The 12,325-nt window shown below is 39.5% G+C and overlaps 1 long non-coding RNA gene across 1 annotated transcript in view; it reads right to left on the bottom strand.

Annotated features, from left to right (window-relative positions):
* Window positions 1-1,148: 1,148 nt before the first annotated feature.
* The window catches only part of LOC139694858 (uncharacterized), a 30,072-nt gene continuing 18,895 nt past the window's right edge, over window positions 1,149-12,325 (bottom strand). The window contains exon 3 of the long non-coding RNA XR_011702216.1: window positions 1,149-2,234. This is a non-coding gene — a long non-coding RNA (uncharacterized lncRNA). The remainder of the gene's footprint in view (window positions 2,235-12,325) is intronic.

The raw sequence follows: 12,325 nt of genomic DNA, 5'->3' as shown, positions 1-12,325 counted from the left end.
TGACTGGGATTCGAACCCAGATCCCTCAATATCCGGTCGAGTGATTTAGCCACTTAAGCTACCGAGGCGTCCTCTTAAACTCTGAAATTTTGGGGCTTTTAAAGGAACAAGATGTTGTGACGAAATACCGTACATACAATGTCACGGGCATTCGTAGTCGTGCGCAAAGCGCCACAGTCCACGAGGTTAAAGCCAACTTTAAACACTTATGTTGTTTTTACTTTGACAAATTCCAAAGAAACTGCGGGAGATGCCGCAACAGTAACTTTTAACGGAGTCATCCGCTAGTGTGCATTTCAAATTTCGTCCCAAAATTTCAGAGTTTAAGAGGACGCCTCGGTAGCTTAAGTGGCTAAAGCACTCGACCGGATATTGAGGGATCTGGGTTCGAATCCCAGTCAAGGCGAATGATTTTTACACTCTGAAATTGTTGCATTGAAATGTTAAGAGTATTTCGTATTGTGTAGGAGGGGCTTAGGAATTGCGTCAGTGGTCGGTTCGTGGTTCCATCCAAGAAACGGTGGACTGCAGTCAATAATAAGGGAGAGAGTGGGTGGGAAAGACACGCGAGTAACCATCAAGGAAAAGACAAGATGATAGCCGCAATGAAAGAACACTCGGACCTTAGATTTAAAAAAAGTGGCATCACAGCGAAATATCCTTGCCTATCCAAGCAGGTGAATACTGTTTATGGAATCTGTCTAAACTTCAGAATGGCGGTTCGACCCGACAAGAACTCATAAAATGCAGGATATTACGACTCCGTAGTATTCCCAGATTTTTATCGCGTTTCGAAATGCTCTCCACTTACGCTTATGGACCGCAAATGCCTTCTCCCCGGATGATAGCGAACGAGGCTTCGCACGACCTAGGATTTGTCCCTTCCCAGAGAGAAGGACTTCGCCAGTGGGTCTGACGGCGGTGGAGCGATTTTGACCGCGGAAAACGCGTCGTTCCAACGAGAGCCAGTCCTCCGCGTGACACGGCCCCAACAAGCGTCTCTTGGCGGTCGTGAATTTGCGATGTGAAAGCGGGGGGGGAAGGCGGAGAGTGAGGGGGGGGGTACAGTGGAGGCAACGGCAATCGCCTCCACCGGCGTGAACAGGAGTCAGACAATGAAGATCTCAATTTTGGAAGAGAATCTTTTATTTATGTAGTATGCCAATGTTATCGTTAATTCATAATTTAAGCCAATACACCCGTCAATTTGGTATTTACCGCAATATGGGAGCACAATGGTCAATTCACACTTATTAATTCTATTGATCATGAAGTAATTTCACGGTCAATTTGTAGTATTCAATGACCTACTAAATTAATTCGAAAAAAAAAACGAAATTATTATAACATATGTAAATTATTTTAGGTAATCTACCGGTTTGGGTAGGTTTTGGAAGGACACAAAGTACCGAATAATTCTCTTGTCTCTCCTGTCAAAACACAACCCAACATCCTACTGGTGATGCAACGGTAAAATTAGTTTGCCTGTATTTAATACGTTATTTGATATATTTAAATAACCATTTTTAAAGTGGGAAAAGGATTTTTTAACGTTGATTCACCAGTATTTTTTTTCAATATAGGATTAAACCCATCGTATAAAATAAAATACTTGTATAATGGTTCATTTAATGGCTACGACTTCGAAAACTAATATTGAAAATACGATTGAAAACACGGGGATTAAAAATGACTAAAATCCAACTTGATATTCTACGCTAATAGTTTTCATGTCACTTGAGTGGTCATCTTAACGATGCGAGATCGTAAGATTTAGCTATTGATATTTTTCCCAGAGGAAGAAAGATAAGAAATATTCACGCAACTTTTGTAATCGATATAACAGCAGATGATACTGCCACTGCTACTGTGTCCAGCAGAATTTTGTGCCTGAAAGTATCTTGGGCGATGAAACAAACGTTTACAGAATAACTGTGAGCAAAAGTTCAATTATTAGATTTCAAATTTACTCAAGAAAATAAAACATAGAGCCGAATAATTTGGCAGATCTCTTCAACGAGTTACTCCGGATAATTTGCCAGGGATTTCATGAATACACGAAAGGAATTTGATGAACTGAAGGAAATAAACAGCATATGAGGAATTACATGCTCTTAGATAATATTTTGAGGCATGCTTTTGTTTTAAGTTTGCACTGCTGAATGGGTAGATGCCAAACAAATAGTCTTCCTTCCGCTAAATAATTCCTCCCTTCGGCAACTCGTCAGGAGCGGCTAAAATAGAAAAAAATAAATAAAATAATGTGAGAAAAAATAAATCCAATAAAGAAATTAATTCATATCCATCATGCAACTTGATATGAATAAAAGAAAACAGTTTTTAAAAATCAAAGAAACAAGAAAAAATCATAACTTGAAAAAGAAATGAAAATCATAAAACAAAATAAAATCTGTCATGCTCCATCTGAGAGACTGGAACTTTGCCATTCAACTAATTCAGAAGCGAGAAATATAAGTAAATAGAAAGAGGATGTTTTTAATGTGACATATATGGAACATCAGTCACATGCGATGATAAATCTTTAAGTATCTCATATTATACCTCGTACTGTGCAGCAATAAAAACATAGTTTGCACTGCAATAAATCGTGAAATGCACGTGTATTGAAAGAGTTCAAAACAGGCGAAAAATGGTGATTTCTGTGGGAGTACGCAAAGAAATGCACGATAGATTAGTTCAAATGGGGCACTGATACTTGACGTGGAAAATGACTTCTCTAAGAAACAGTGGACTTGGTACAATTAGATAGATTTAAATGAATGGACCATCTACAAATTAAATTCATCTCAAATGACCCACGGACTGACATGAATAAAAGTGATTCCAATGTTTTTGATGGCCATCAAATACCAATGCCTAAGACAGTGTGCTTATCTTGTGTATGCAATACGTACAGGAAATTACTGAAAAAGCTAGCATTGAGCAAACTGTAAAGATATAGCCTACAGCACAATCCGTTGATTGTGGGAACACGCGGAAGTAAAATAATAAAAGCAAATGGGTTGAATACTTACGTTTAAATACGAATGAGAAATTAAGATACGAACATTATGTGGAGAATCCCTACTTCAATCGCGACCGGAATGACAGACCTAACTTGGAATAAAAAAATTTAAAATATGGAATACTATAGCAACTTGTACAATGACCTCCTAGCAACGATAGCGTTTTGTGAATTAGAAGCTTGGAGGGAACCACTCGCACACAAGGGGATGATCACCTTAAAAGGCAATTACTGCCACAAGGGACAGAGTTGAGAAGGTAATGCAGTTGCTTTGGGGCTGCAGTGCGGAGTCAATTCCTTCTCCTTCAAGCCCACCTCCTCTTCACATCACTTTGCAGCCTCTCTCCGAAATTCCGCAACACTTTCCTTCGCACTCGCAAACTTAACCATAGATTCCTCGAACCAATCTTCAGTGCACCCAACTGGCCTGAGGTACATGTGAAGCCCCAGCAACGGCCGCTTATCTATTGTGCCACAAATGTCTTTCGTCTCCCAAAAGTATAAGGGTTTGTATAAAAAGTATCAATGAGAAGTTTTCTCTGGCGCGTGCGCGAAGTGCTGAATTCAGATAATCTGTTAAGTGTGTACAAGATCGTAGATCGAATATTGGCATTGATAAGATGACAGTGCGGACATCATCATCACTGAATATTTCGCGATACGAAAGATCTGCGCCAAACTCGTCCTCCCGAAGGTCTTTGGACGGACGACCAAAAGCACAGAGTCGAGTGTCTGCTTGCGAAGACCTTCTGCGACGACATCGCGACGACTCCCCAACCCCCTTACAGTCCCGACTTGACACAAGCAGGCTATATCCTATTTCCAAAAGTGAATCCTTCATCCATCAAAGGACACCACCATGGGATCCTAAGTGCCGTCAAAGAAGGTTGCAAGCGCACCCTTAAGGACCTTCCGGAATACGCCTACCAAGGAGCCTTCGAGTCGCGCAAAAGCCGAAAGCAAAAGTGTGTCGACGCTCAAGGGATGTACTTTGAAGAATTTAGAGGCGTTATTGCTATTTCTGAAACATACATTTTTTAATTCCGAAACTTTTCCCGATACTTTTTATGGACACCATGTAGATACGCGGCATTGCAAAATATATGACACTCTTATCTCGCTACCATATCATTCCACTAAGCAGATGGTTCCAAAACGATTCCCTTAGCTCTTCCACCGTAATGGTATTTCATTTCTCAGGGACAAGGGGTAAGCGCGTGTTTTGTTCGGTTTCCTTCCGATATGACAACCAGCATACGACACTCACACCGTCCTTCTGCATGGTACCCTGCAAGACACCGCTAGGGTGATTCAACGCCATGAATGCAGCACAAAAATTAAGTTTTGTTTGGATGTTCGTTACCTACGCACACGTAAAATATCTCAATTAACGGAGCTAATGATAATTACAGATACATGCGCTAGGGCATCTAAGTGTGAAATACTTTTCTACGCATGCGAGCTGCCAGTAACTCTCTCCTAAGTAAGAAGAATAAATAAATGGAATCTTGATAACATAATCACAATATCCAAGCCACTGAGAATCAGCAAAATAATTTTTTTCCTAGTACGTGAACCAAGGAAAACGCCCGGCAAGGATCATCATTTCTGAATGGAAAGGATGTGTGACAACGGAAATAATTCATCCATACATTCTTTAACTTCTCCGTATATTTTACCAAGTGTTATTTGCATCCAAAAAGATAATATAGCATGCTTGCTACGCACAGATTCTAGACATTTTAGCTATACCTATGTGCAAATGACGTAAACTCAAAGGGTCCCATCATAATGCTTACACTACGACAATTATTAGGGAATAGATCGGGTGTTTCAAATAGATATTTTTGCACAAATGATCCCATTTGAACTAAATAGTACGGCTTTACAGAGCCTGGAACCACAAGAATTTAATCTAATCAGAAGAAACTCAAAAACGGGAGCATTTTCGAAAGGCTTTCAACCCCATAACATCCAATCCCTAAGCTAATCTTCGTGCTTCCACATTTCATAAAAAACACAAAGATGATTGATGATGAATGAGGGGACAATTAGAGTTAGTTAATGGGTCAAAAGACAAAAAAAATCATTCAGTTTTTTAAAGGAATCCCTCAGAACAACTAGCAAAGTTTGGCCAAAACAGAGGAGATGAATGCTACAGGAGGAGGGAATGAGTGTAGTACAACTGAAGTAGTTGCAGTCTAGAATAAAGCGAGGAAGAACAGTTTCTCAACTCAAACTAAGAGGACAGAGCAAAGCGATGTTCTTGGGTCTCGAAGAGTGAATGAGACAGGTAAATAGAATGGTAAGGGTTTCGATAGTTAAGTTCCTGTTTTAAATGTGAGACATCTTCAGAAACTTTAAGCATAAAGTCGGAATCCCTCTCAAAGGAAAGAAACAGACCGCGTCGAGTTACAAGGAAAATACACACTTAAAGCGCTGAGACACGGGAACCCAAAGTAAATGAAATAAGGGAAACAGATTTTAAACATGAATGAAAGTAGGACCAGATAAACCTTACGAGTAACGGGGAATGCAAAGCGTTTTATGGCGTGAAGTGCCCTTTGCATGGAGTGAATTGTGCCTCCGTTAAAATGGACGTTACTGAATGAAAGAATAAATAATCAAATGTTATTAATAATAATAAATAAACGTCACCATAATTATTTCCGACTTTTAACTCTGAGAATTAAGCCTAAGCCCTTCCCAAGATTGAAGCTCAGTAATTGTATTATTATGAGCACGCAATATGAGTAGTGTTTGCATGCTAATGTGTCGATTTTTTTTAGAAAAAACAAGACAAAAAAAAATCTGATAATTAAAATCTCACAAAATAAAATTGTCATAGGTACCTTAAAAGAAAAGATAAAATAAAAGAATTGCATCGTGATCCCCGGTGGGAAACATATCTACCAGATTGAGGTGCCTAATGAAAATACGACAGGAAAAAAAATGTAAAAATAAAATAATTATTCGCCAGAAGTGAAATATCACCGTCCAACACCGCTGATTGTTATCGTTGACAGGGAGATAAAAAGAGCCTTATTAAGAAAACTCTATACCTCATTAATCGACATGTTGATCTCTGGTTTATTATGCCGGAGATTTATATCAAAGTGAAGTTCATTAACCGTTTTTTGGATACCGATGTTTAGGTAATAAAATGGGAGATGTAAGAAATATAAATATCTATACATAAAAGATAATGAAAGATAAGATCTGAAAATTAAACGAAAAATGGATTGCTGTAAAAGATAATGCCCGAGGGGAAAATTGAATTATGGGAAAAGAATATAGACACGATGCAGGGCCCAGATAAAACCCCCTTTTAGCATTCACATAAAAATCGTAAAAATGACAGAAGAGGCAAGAGGTGGTTGGGAAATGGGCGGGGAAGAAGCGGGGGAGAAGATTTCAAGAAATAGGCTTGACGGAAAGGTTGGGGTAAAATTAGACGCGGAGTGCCCAAAAGGTGAAACTTCTCAGTCCCGCGGGTGGCCTCGGAAAATTAGTGCCCCTTTGGGTTATGCCTTCCACCGAAGCCCCGACCACGCGGACTGCCGCCGATGGGTCAAAAGTCCTGCCGGCCATTTCTCCACGCATTGGTAATCTCCAACAAAAGAAGGATGGTGTTTCTTTTATGTCTGCGGGTAAAAGGGGCAAGGGGGTTGGCGGTAAGGGTGGGGAGTGGCGGGAAGGAGGGATTGACAGGAGGGCAAAGGACACGCTAGCGAGGACAAGGGCCCAGTGGGGAGGCCAGGAGTTGAAACTAAACAATAAATGGGTTTATTTTTTATCCTGAACTATCTGTCAGGAGAGCACTTCGCCCAGAGAGACTTCAGGGGCGATGAATATTCATATTTTATTGGCTTCGAGAGCAAACGGCGCGTTAAAAAATCGCAATTACACCGCATAGTGAGATTACGAAGCACCATCTCCCGGATCAGTCCCATCTCCCTTCAATTGTTGTGAATTTTTCAGAAGATCAAACTCATAAAATAAATAGATAAAGAACGTACTACGGCCGAGTGCATGGAAAGAAAGTAAAACCCAAACTCATATTTCCTCGCGAATGCTCAAGAGGAAGGAAAAGTTGAAGTTGTCCCAAAAGGAAATACGAGTTGGATGAGCAAATTACTGCAGAGATATGAATAATGCTTGCCTAAAAATGTATTATTGCTAATTTAACAAAAATATAAATAAATCACATATGAGTGAATTTACGCGAATAGTGATTTCAACTTCGGCGAAATGAAGGAAATTTCTCAGTGCTATGGCGGAGGAAATGAAAATGGCGCGTGGTTCATCAGAGAAAAAGTTTTGATTTATCAATAAAGACCCACTGATATTCACTAAGAGTAAGTTTTCATTTATATAATTTAATTGATGCCCACTCGAATGACAGGGCGTTAAATAGAGAACCATAAAATCCTTGATCAATAGCCGTCCGTGGACAGGGCGCAACGGGGAAGACAGAATGAGAGCTCGCGCAAGATTTCAATTCGAGCCCATTTCCGCGAACTTTATCATCGGATGTTTGAACCTGCAGATATGAAAATATCATTGAATTCACCAATACCATGTCAAGACGTAATTTAATGACAAGTGGCTAAGACAAGCTCAATCGGCGTCGTGAGTAGAAACACCCAAGTCTTACTGAAAGAGGGCTTTAATGTCCCTATGCACATGCCGTTCATTCCCTTGCTAAAACTGTCTTTGACATAAAATGTTGTATTTGAAAACAACATGTTCTCAAAATAAATTCCATTCTCACGCGATTTGACTCCTCTTCTAAAGCTTAAAAGAGAGCGAATTTGAATCAATGGTAGGACTGCTCTACTCAGTCGGGACATTCCATCACAATACGAACTAAACTAATTCAAAAGCGCTCTGATCCAACGCACTGGAAAGAAATTCAACCTCAAAGTGTTCAGCCAACACCGTGGAACACAAAGAGAAGGTCGTGAGGTGGGGAGGGGGGAGCGACCCCTTATCCCCAGGGCCGGCCGGCGTCCACTCGGCCATTCCAGTGCGTATCAGCAGGAATACTCGGTGAAATGCGAACCCTCTCCACCAATCCAATTGACACGGATGGATATGTTCACTATTTTCAAATTTTATTTTACTCTGAGCTTAACAATAGCAGTGGGTGCATTCGATTTTTAATCAGGCGCTCGTTTCACGCAAATCACTAAATTCAAGCAAATCAAATAATTTTCCTCCATCTAGTCAAAAAAGGCAATATCCGCATGCATTTTAAACTATTTATTTAGGTAAAGATTTTGTGCAAGTATTAACACGCGAGAAATGTCAAGCTATATATATATATATATATATATATATATATATATATATATATATATATATATATATATATATATATATATATATATATATATATATATATATATATATATACATATATATATACATATATATATACATATATATATATATATATATACATACATATATATATATACATATATATATACATATATACATATATATACATATATATATATACATACATATATATATATATACATATATATATATATATACATATATATATATATATATATATATACATATATATATATATATATACATATATATATATATATATATATATATATATATATATATATAAAATCAGAAAAATGTGAAATTTTTATATTTTCTGGTCCTTAAGTGTATTTTCGACATTTTTTGACAGTCTACCTTTTTAAGTTAGGTTTCAGATGGACATACGACGTGTGTTCAGAAAATGATGGGAATTTTTAAATTTCGCGGGTTTGGAGAGTCCGATAGTCAACATTGTTTATTATGTTGGTATACATGCCCCTTAGGTATCGTATGATAAAATTTTCAGCTCTATTCATGGTTTACTTTGTCTGTGGCAGCCGCCGCTAAGGTTAGACGTCTTTTTATGACCTCGGCCATTTTCGTTTGTTAAAAAACATTTCTGAACACACTCGTGGACATGGTAGCTACGCACTTCTTCATGCCTCCAAACGAAACAAACATCAGTTCCGCATACTTCCTCCCTTCACTCCGTTCAACACTCCTGTCCTTTTCCTACCCCTTGCCCAATGTTCTCCCTATCAGTGTTAAACATTTCATAGCCAATCAACATGCTCTGTCGGCATCCACCTTCCCCCTGACACTTTTGGATTCGTCCCAACAACCCTCCCTCCTCCTCCACCCTGCGTGTTTCCCTCCCTGTCCACTCCTCCTTTTCCATTTGTCCCCACATTTCAAAAACCTATAATTTTCGAAATCAACCACCGCAAAATGTTTCGTTCCCCAAATATCGGGAGGTTTACGCATGAGTTGCGTAAGCGAGCCGAGTATTCTAAAGGAAACGGATCATCTATTCCCTTGTAAAAGGGAAGCTGGGAAATTTTTATTCATCAGTTGTGGAACAAATAAATCTCGGCCTCACCTGCCAATTCCCTCCGCTTGACCCCTGACGAGGCACTGCTCCCGTAGGAAATGTGGCTTCTCCTCCGTGCTCTCGCGAAGGCAGCAATGAACCTCCCCACAAACAACGTTGAAATAGATCTGCACGTTAGTTTAGTCCAACAGCCTTTCTGACTATATTTATATTCAATTTTTGTGAACATTTTTCGTTCAAACGTATAAAAGGATAATGCATTATCTGAAAGAAGGAGCAAAAAACGCCAATTGAAAGCTAAGGAAGCAATTCCCTGGATTAATCACTTGGTAGCAGTTTTCCAGCCGTACATCAGGCCTCTTCAGACCCAAGTTAATCGATGGCTATTATTTAACTTAGTTGCCCTGAATTTTTCGGAATTTCTAAAAATCTATTTTATTTCAGATACTTTCGGTCGTGGAATTGGAATTTTAGCAAATTTGATTCAAATTATACACGATCCATTATGAAGGTAATGCGCATGATTTTATTGTGACGCGACTATCCATGGCAGCGCGGTAAAACTGGTCGGGAAATGTGGAGGGAGGTCTACCTTACCAACGCAGCCGGTCGCCAGTTAGCTCCGAGCAGTCTGAGCGGAAAGACGTACCTCCGCGTGAAGTATGTTTTTCGACTTTGTAACACGTTCCGATGGAGCCACACGCCGAAAGCCCCCGGCCACACGTACTTCATCGTTACCAACCTCCTGGCGCGAAGCACCACCCCGATGTTCCCCCAGCCCCCTTACAGTCCCGACTTGGCTCCGTGCGACTTATTTCGTCTCCCCGACTGAAGAGAGCGCTGAAAGGAAAGCATTGGGAGATCGCGAAAAACATCCAAAAGCATGTTACAACGTTCCTGAGAGAGACATTCCCGTGGAGAGGAGTTTCAGTTTGCCTTCCAGGCGTGACGACACGTGTACATTGATGAAGGGGAGAGTGTTTTGAAGAATTTTAAGTATTTGTACAAGTACGAGTAATGAATCTATTTTACCCGGAGAAATCGCATTACTTTTATAGTGGGCCCTGTAAGACGTGGAAAATTATTGATCGGAATAAGAAAAAATAAGATAAAAATCCGAAAACACTAGGACATTGGGTTTACAGCGGATCCTTACAAGGCAACTTTGAGAAAATCGATTACAAAATTAAAAAAAAAATTAAAGCCAATATATTTGAGGCAGCTGAAAACTGAGGCATTTAATTGGCTTAATAATTTGGTATTTTTTTTGCCTCTTACGTCAAAGGAATAGTACAGTTTTCCGCTCATTTCCTGTATTTTAAAGGAAATTAAAAAGTTATCCGATATCCTCACAAGAAAACCCCCAACTGAATTGCGTGTCTAAGAAGTTGGCAAGTCAAATGTAATCGGTGGCATTACCATAATGTATATTCGAGCGTATATGAGGCATATTATGAATTCCTCAAATAATCGTCAAACGACTACAAAACCAAAACTTATTTTATGGATCTAACGAAGCGTTTTACCGATCATGTGTATTTAAATGCTTTCCGTAACAAATACTAACTTATGAACCTTTGCCTAACTCTCGCCGAACTCTCTCTGAAAGCGAATCCCTTGATCAGCTGATTACTACGGAAGGCTAGAATAAATTCGGATGAAATTCATTCGAGAGATATTTCAATGCCTTCACCAGACCATTTCAAACGCGAGCAGTGGTAATACACACGCACAACAGGTTTCTATCTGCGACTGTATATACCCTCACCCCACCCCCCCCGTCCCTCCCCTCCTCACCCCCCTCCCATCATTAATCCAGTCCTTCCTGGTCATTGGAGGGCATGCGCTGACTCGTGCAAATGGGAGTTCATGGACAGCCCTAAGGGTGGAACCGGAAATGTACTTTCTCGGCCACGAAAAAAAAACGAATTATTATTAGCATGGTGAAGTAATCTAATGATAACGCGAAGAAGTTCTGGGGGCCAAGAACGAAAGTTAATGGACGATTCGGCCATTAAGTGGAATGGAGGGAAAGAAGTGACAGCCTTATCTGAAAACTTATTTCAGTAATGGAAATGTGTATTATCAAAACAAAAAATGGTAGTAAACAGCTACATAAAATTATTATTTTTATTATAATAAGGTAATCTACCGGTTAAGGTAAGTTTTTGGATGGACACAACTACCAAATAAATATTTTGTGACTCCGAACAAAACACAATTCAGTATCCTACTCTACATCAGGTAGAGTAGGATACTGAATCCTCTTCGTCTCTGAGTACTTTCTTCCTCCCTTCATCCCGTCCAACATCCCTATCCTGTTCCTTCCCTTTCCTCGTTTGCCTAACATTCTCCCCTCTATTACCATCTTCAACATCCCGCTGCCGGTCAATACCCCCTTCATCCACTATTCCTGCCTCCTAAGGATTTCTCCCAACAAACCCTTCTCTTCGCCCACCATACCAAGTACTTCCTCATTTGTTTTCTTCTCTGTCCATTTCACCTTCTCCATTCTTCTCCACACCCACATTTAATATACACCCTACATAAAATAATCACACAAAAATCAAACTTCCCCATCTAAAATAGAAATTAAGCTGAAAAGAATGGCTTTGAAAGGGAGTTAAGTACTGAGGAGCCGAATAAAAAAAAACAAACTTTAACCCGGCTCAGAAGATCCATTCAAATCAAAAATAGTCGATGTGAATTATTTCACAGAATGTATTGCTCATGGTTCGCAATGGTTTAAAAAAATATACATCAACTACATTTAAGAGTTGAAAGGCTTTAAATGTAACATCCGGTCGAAATGCAAAGTCCTTACCTATTTACAAGCGCCACTATATTTCGAATAAGAACCGAAACTGGTTCCGGTACCGGTATGAAGAACCGGTACGCAA

The sequence above is a fragment of the Hetaerina americana genome, unplaced genomic scaffold (assembly GCF_022747635.1).
Source record: "Hetaerina americana unplaced genomic scaffold, ioHetAmer1.1.p SCAF_58, whole genome shotgun sequence".
NCBI lineage: Eukaryota > Metazoa > Arthropoda > Insecta > Odonata > Calopterygidae > Hetaerina > Hetaerina americana.
Note: the sequence above shows the minus strand (reverse complement) of the source record. Positions and strands in the feature narration are given on the sequence as shown.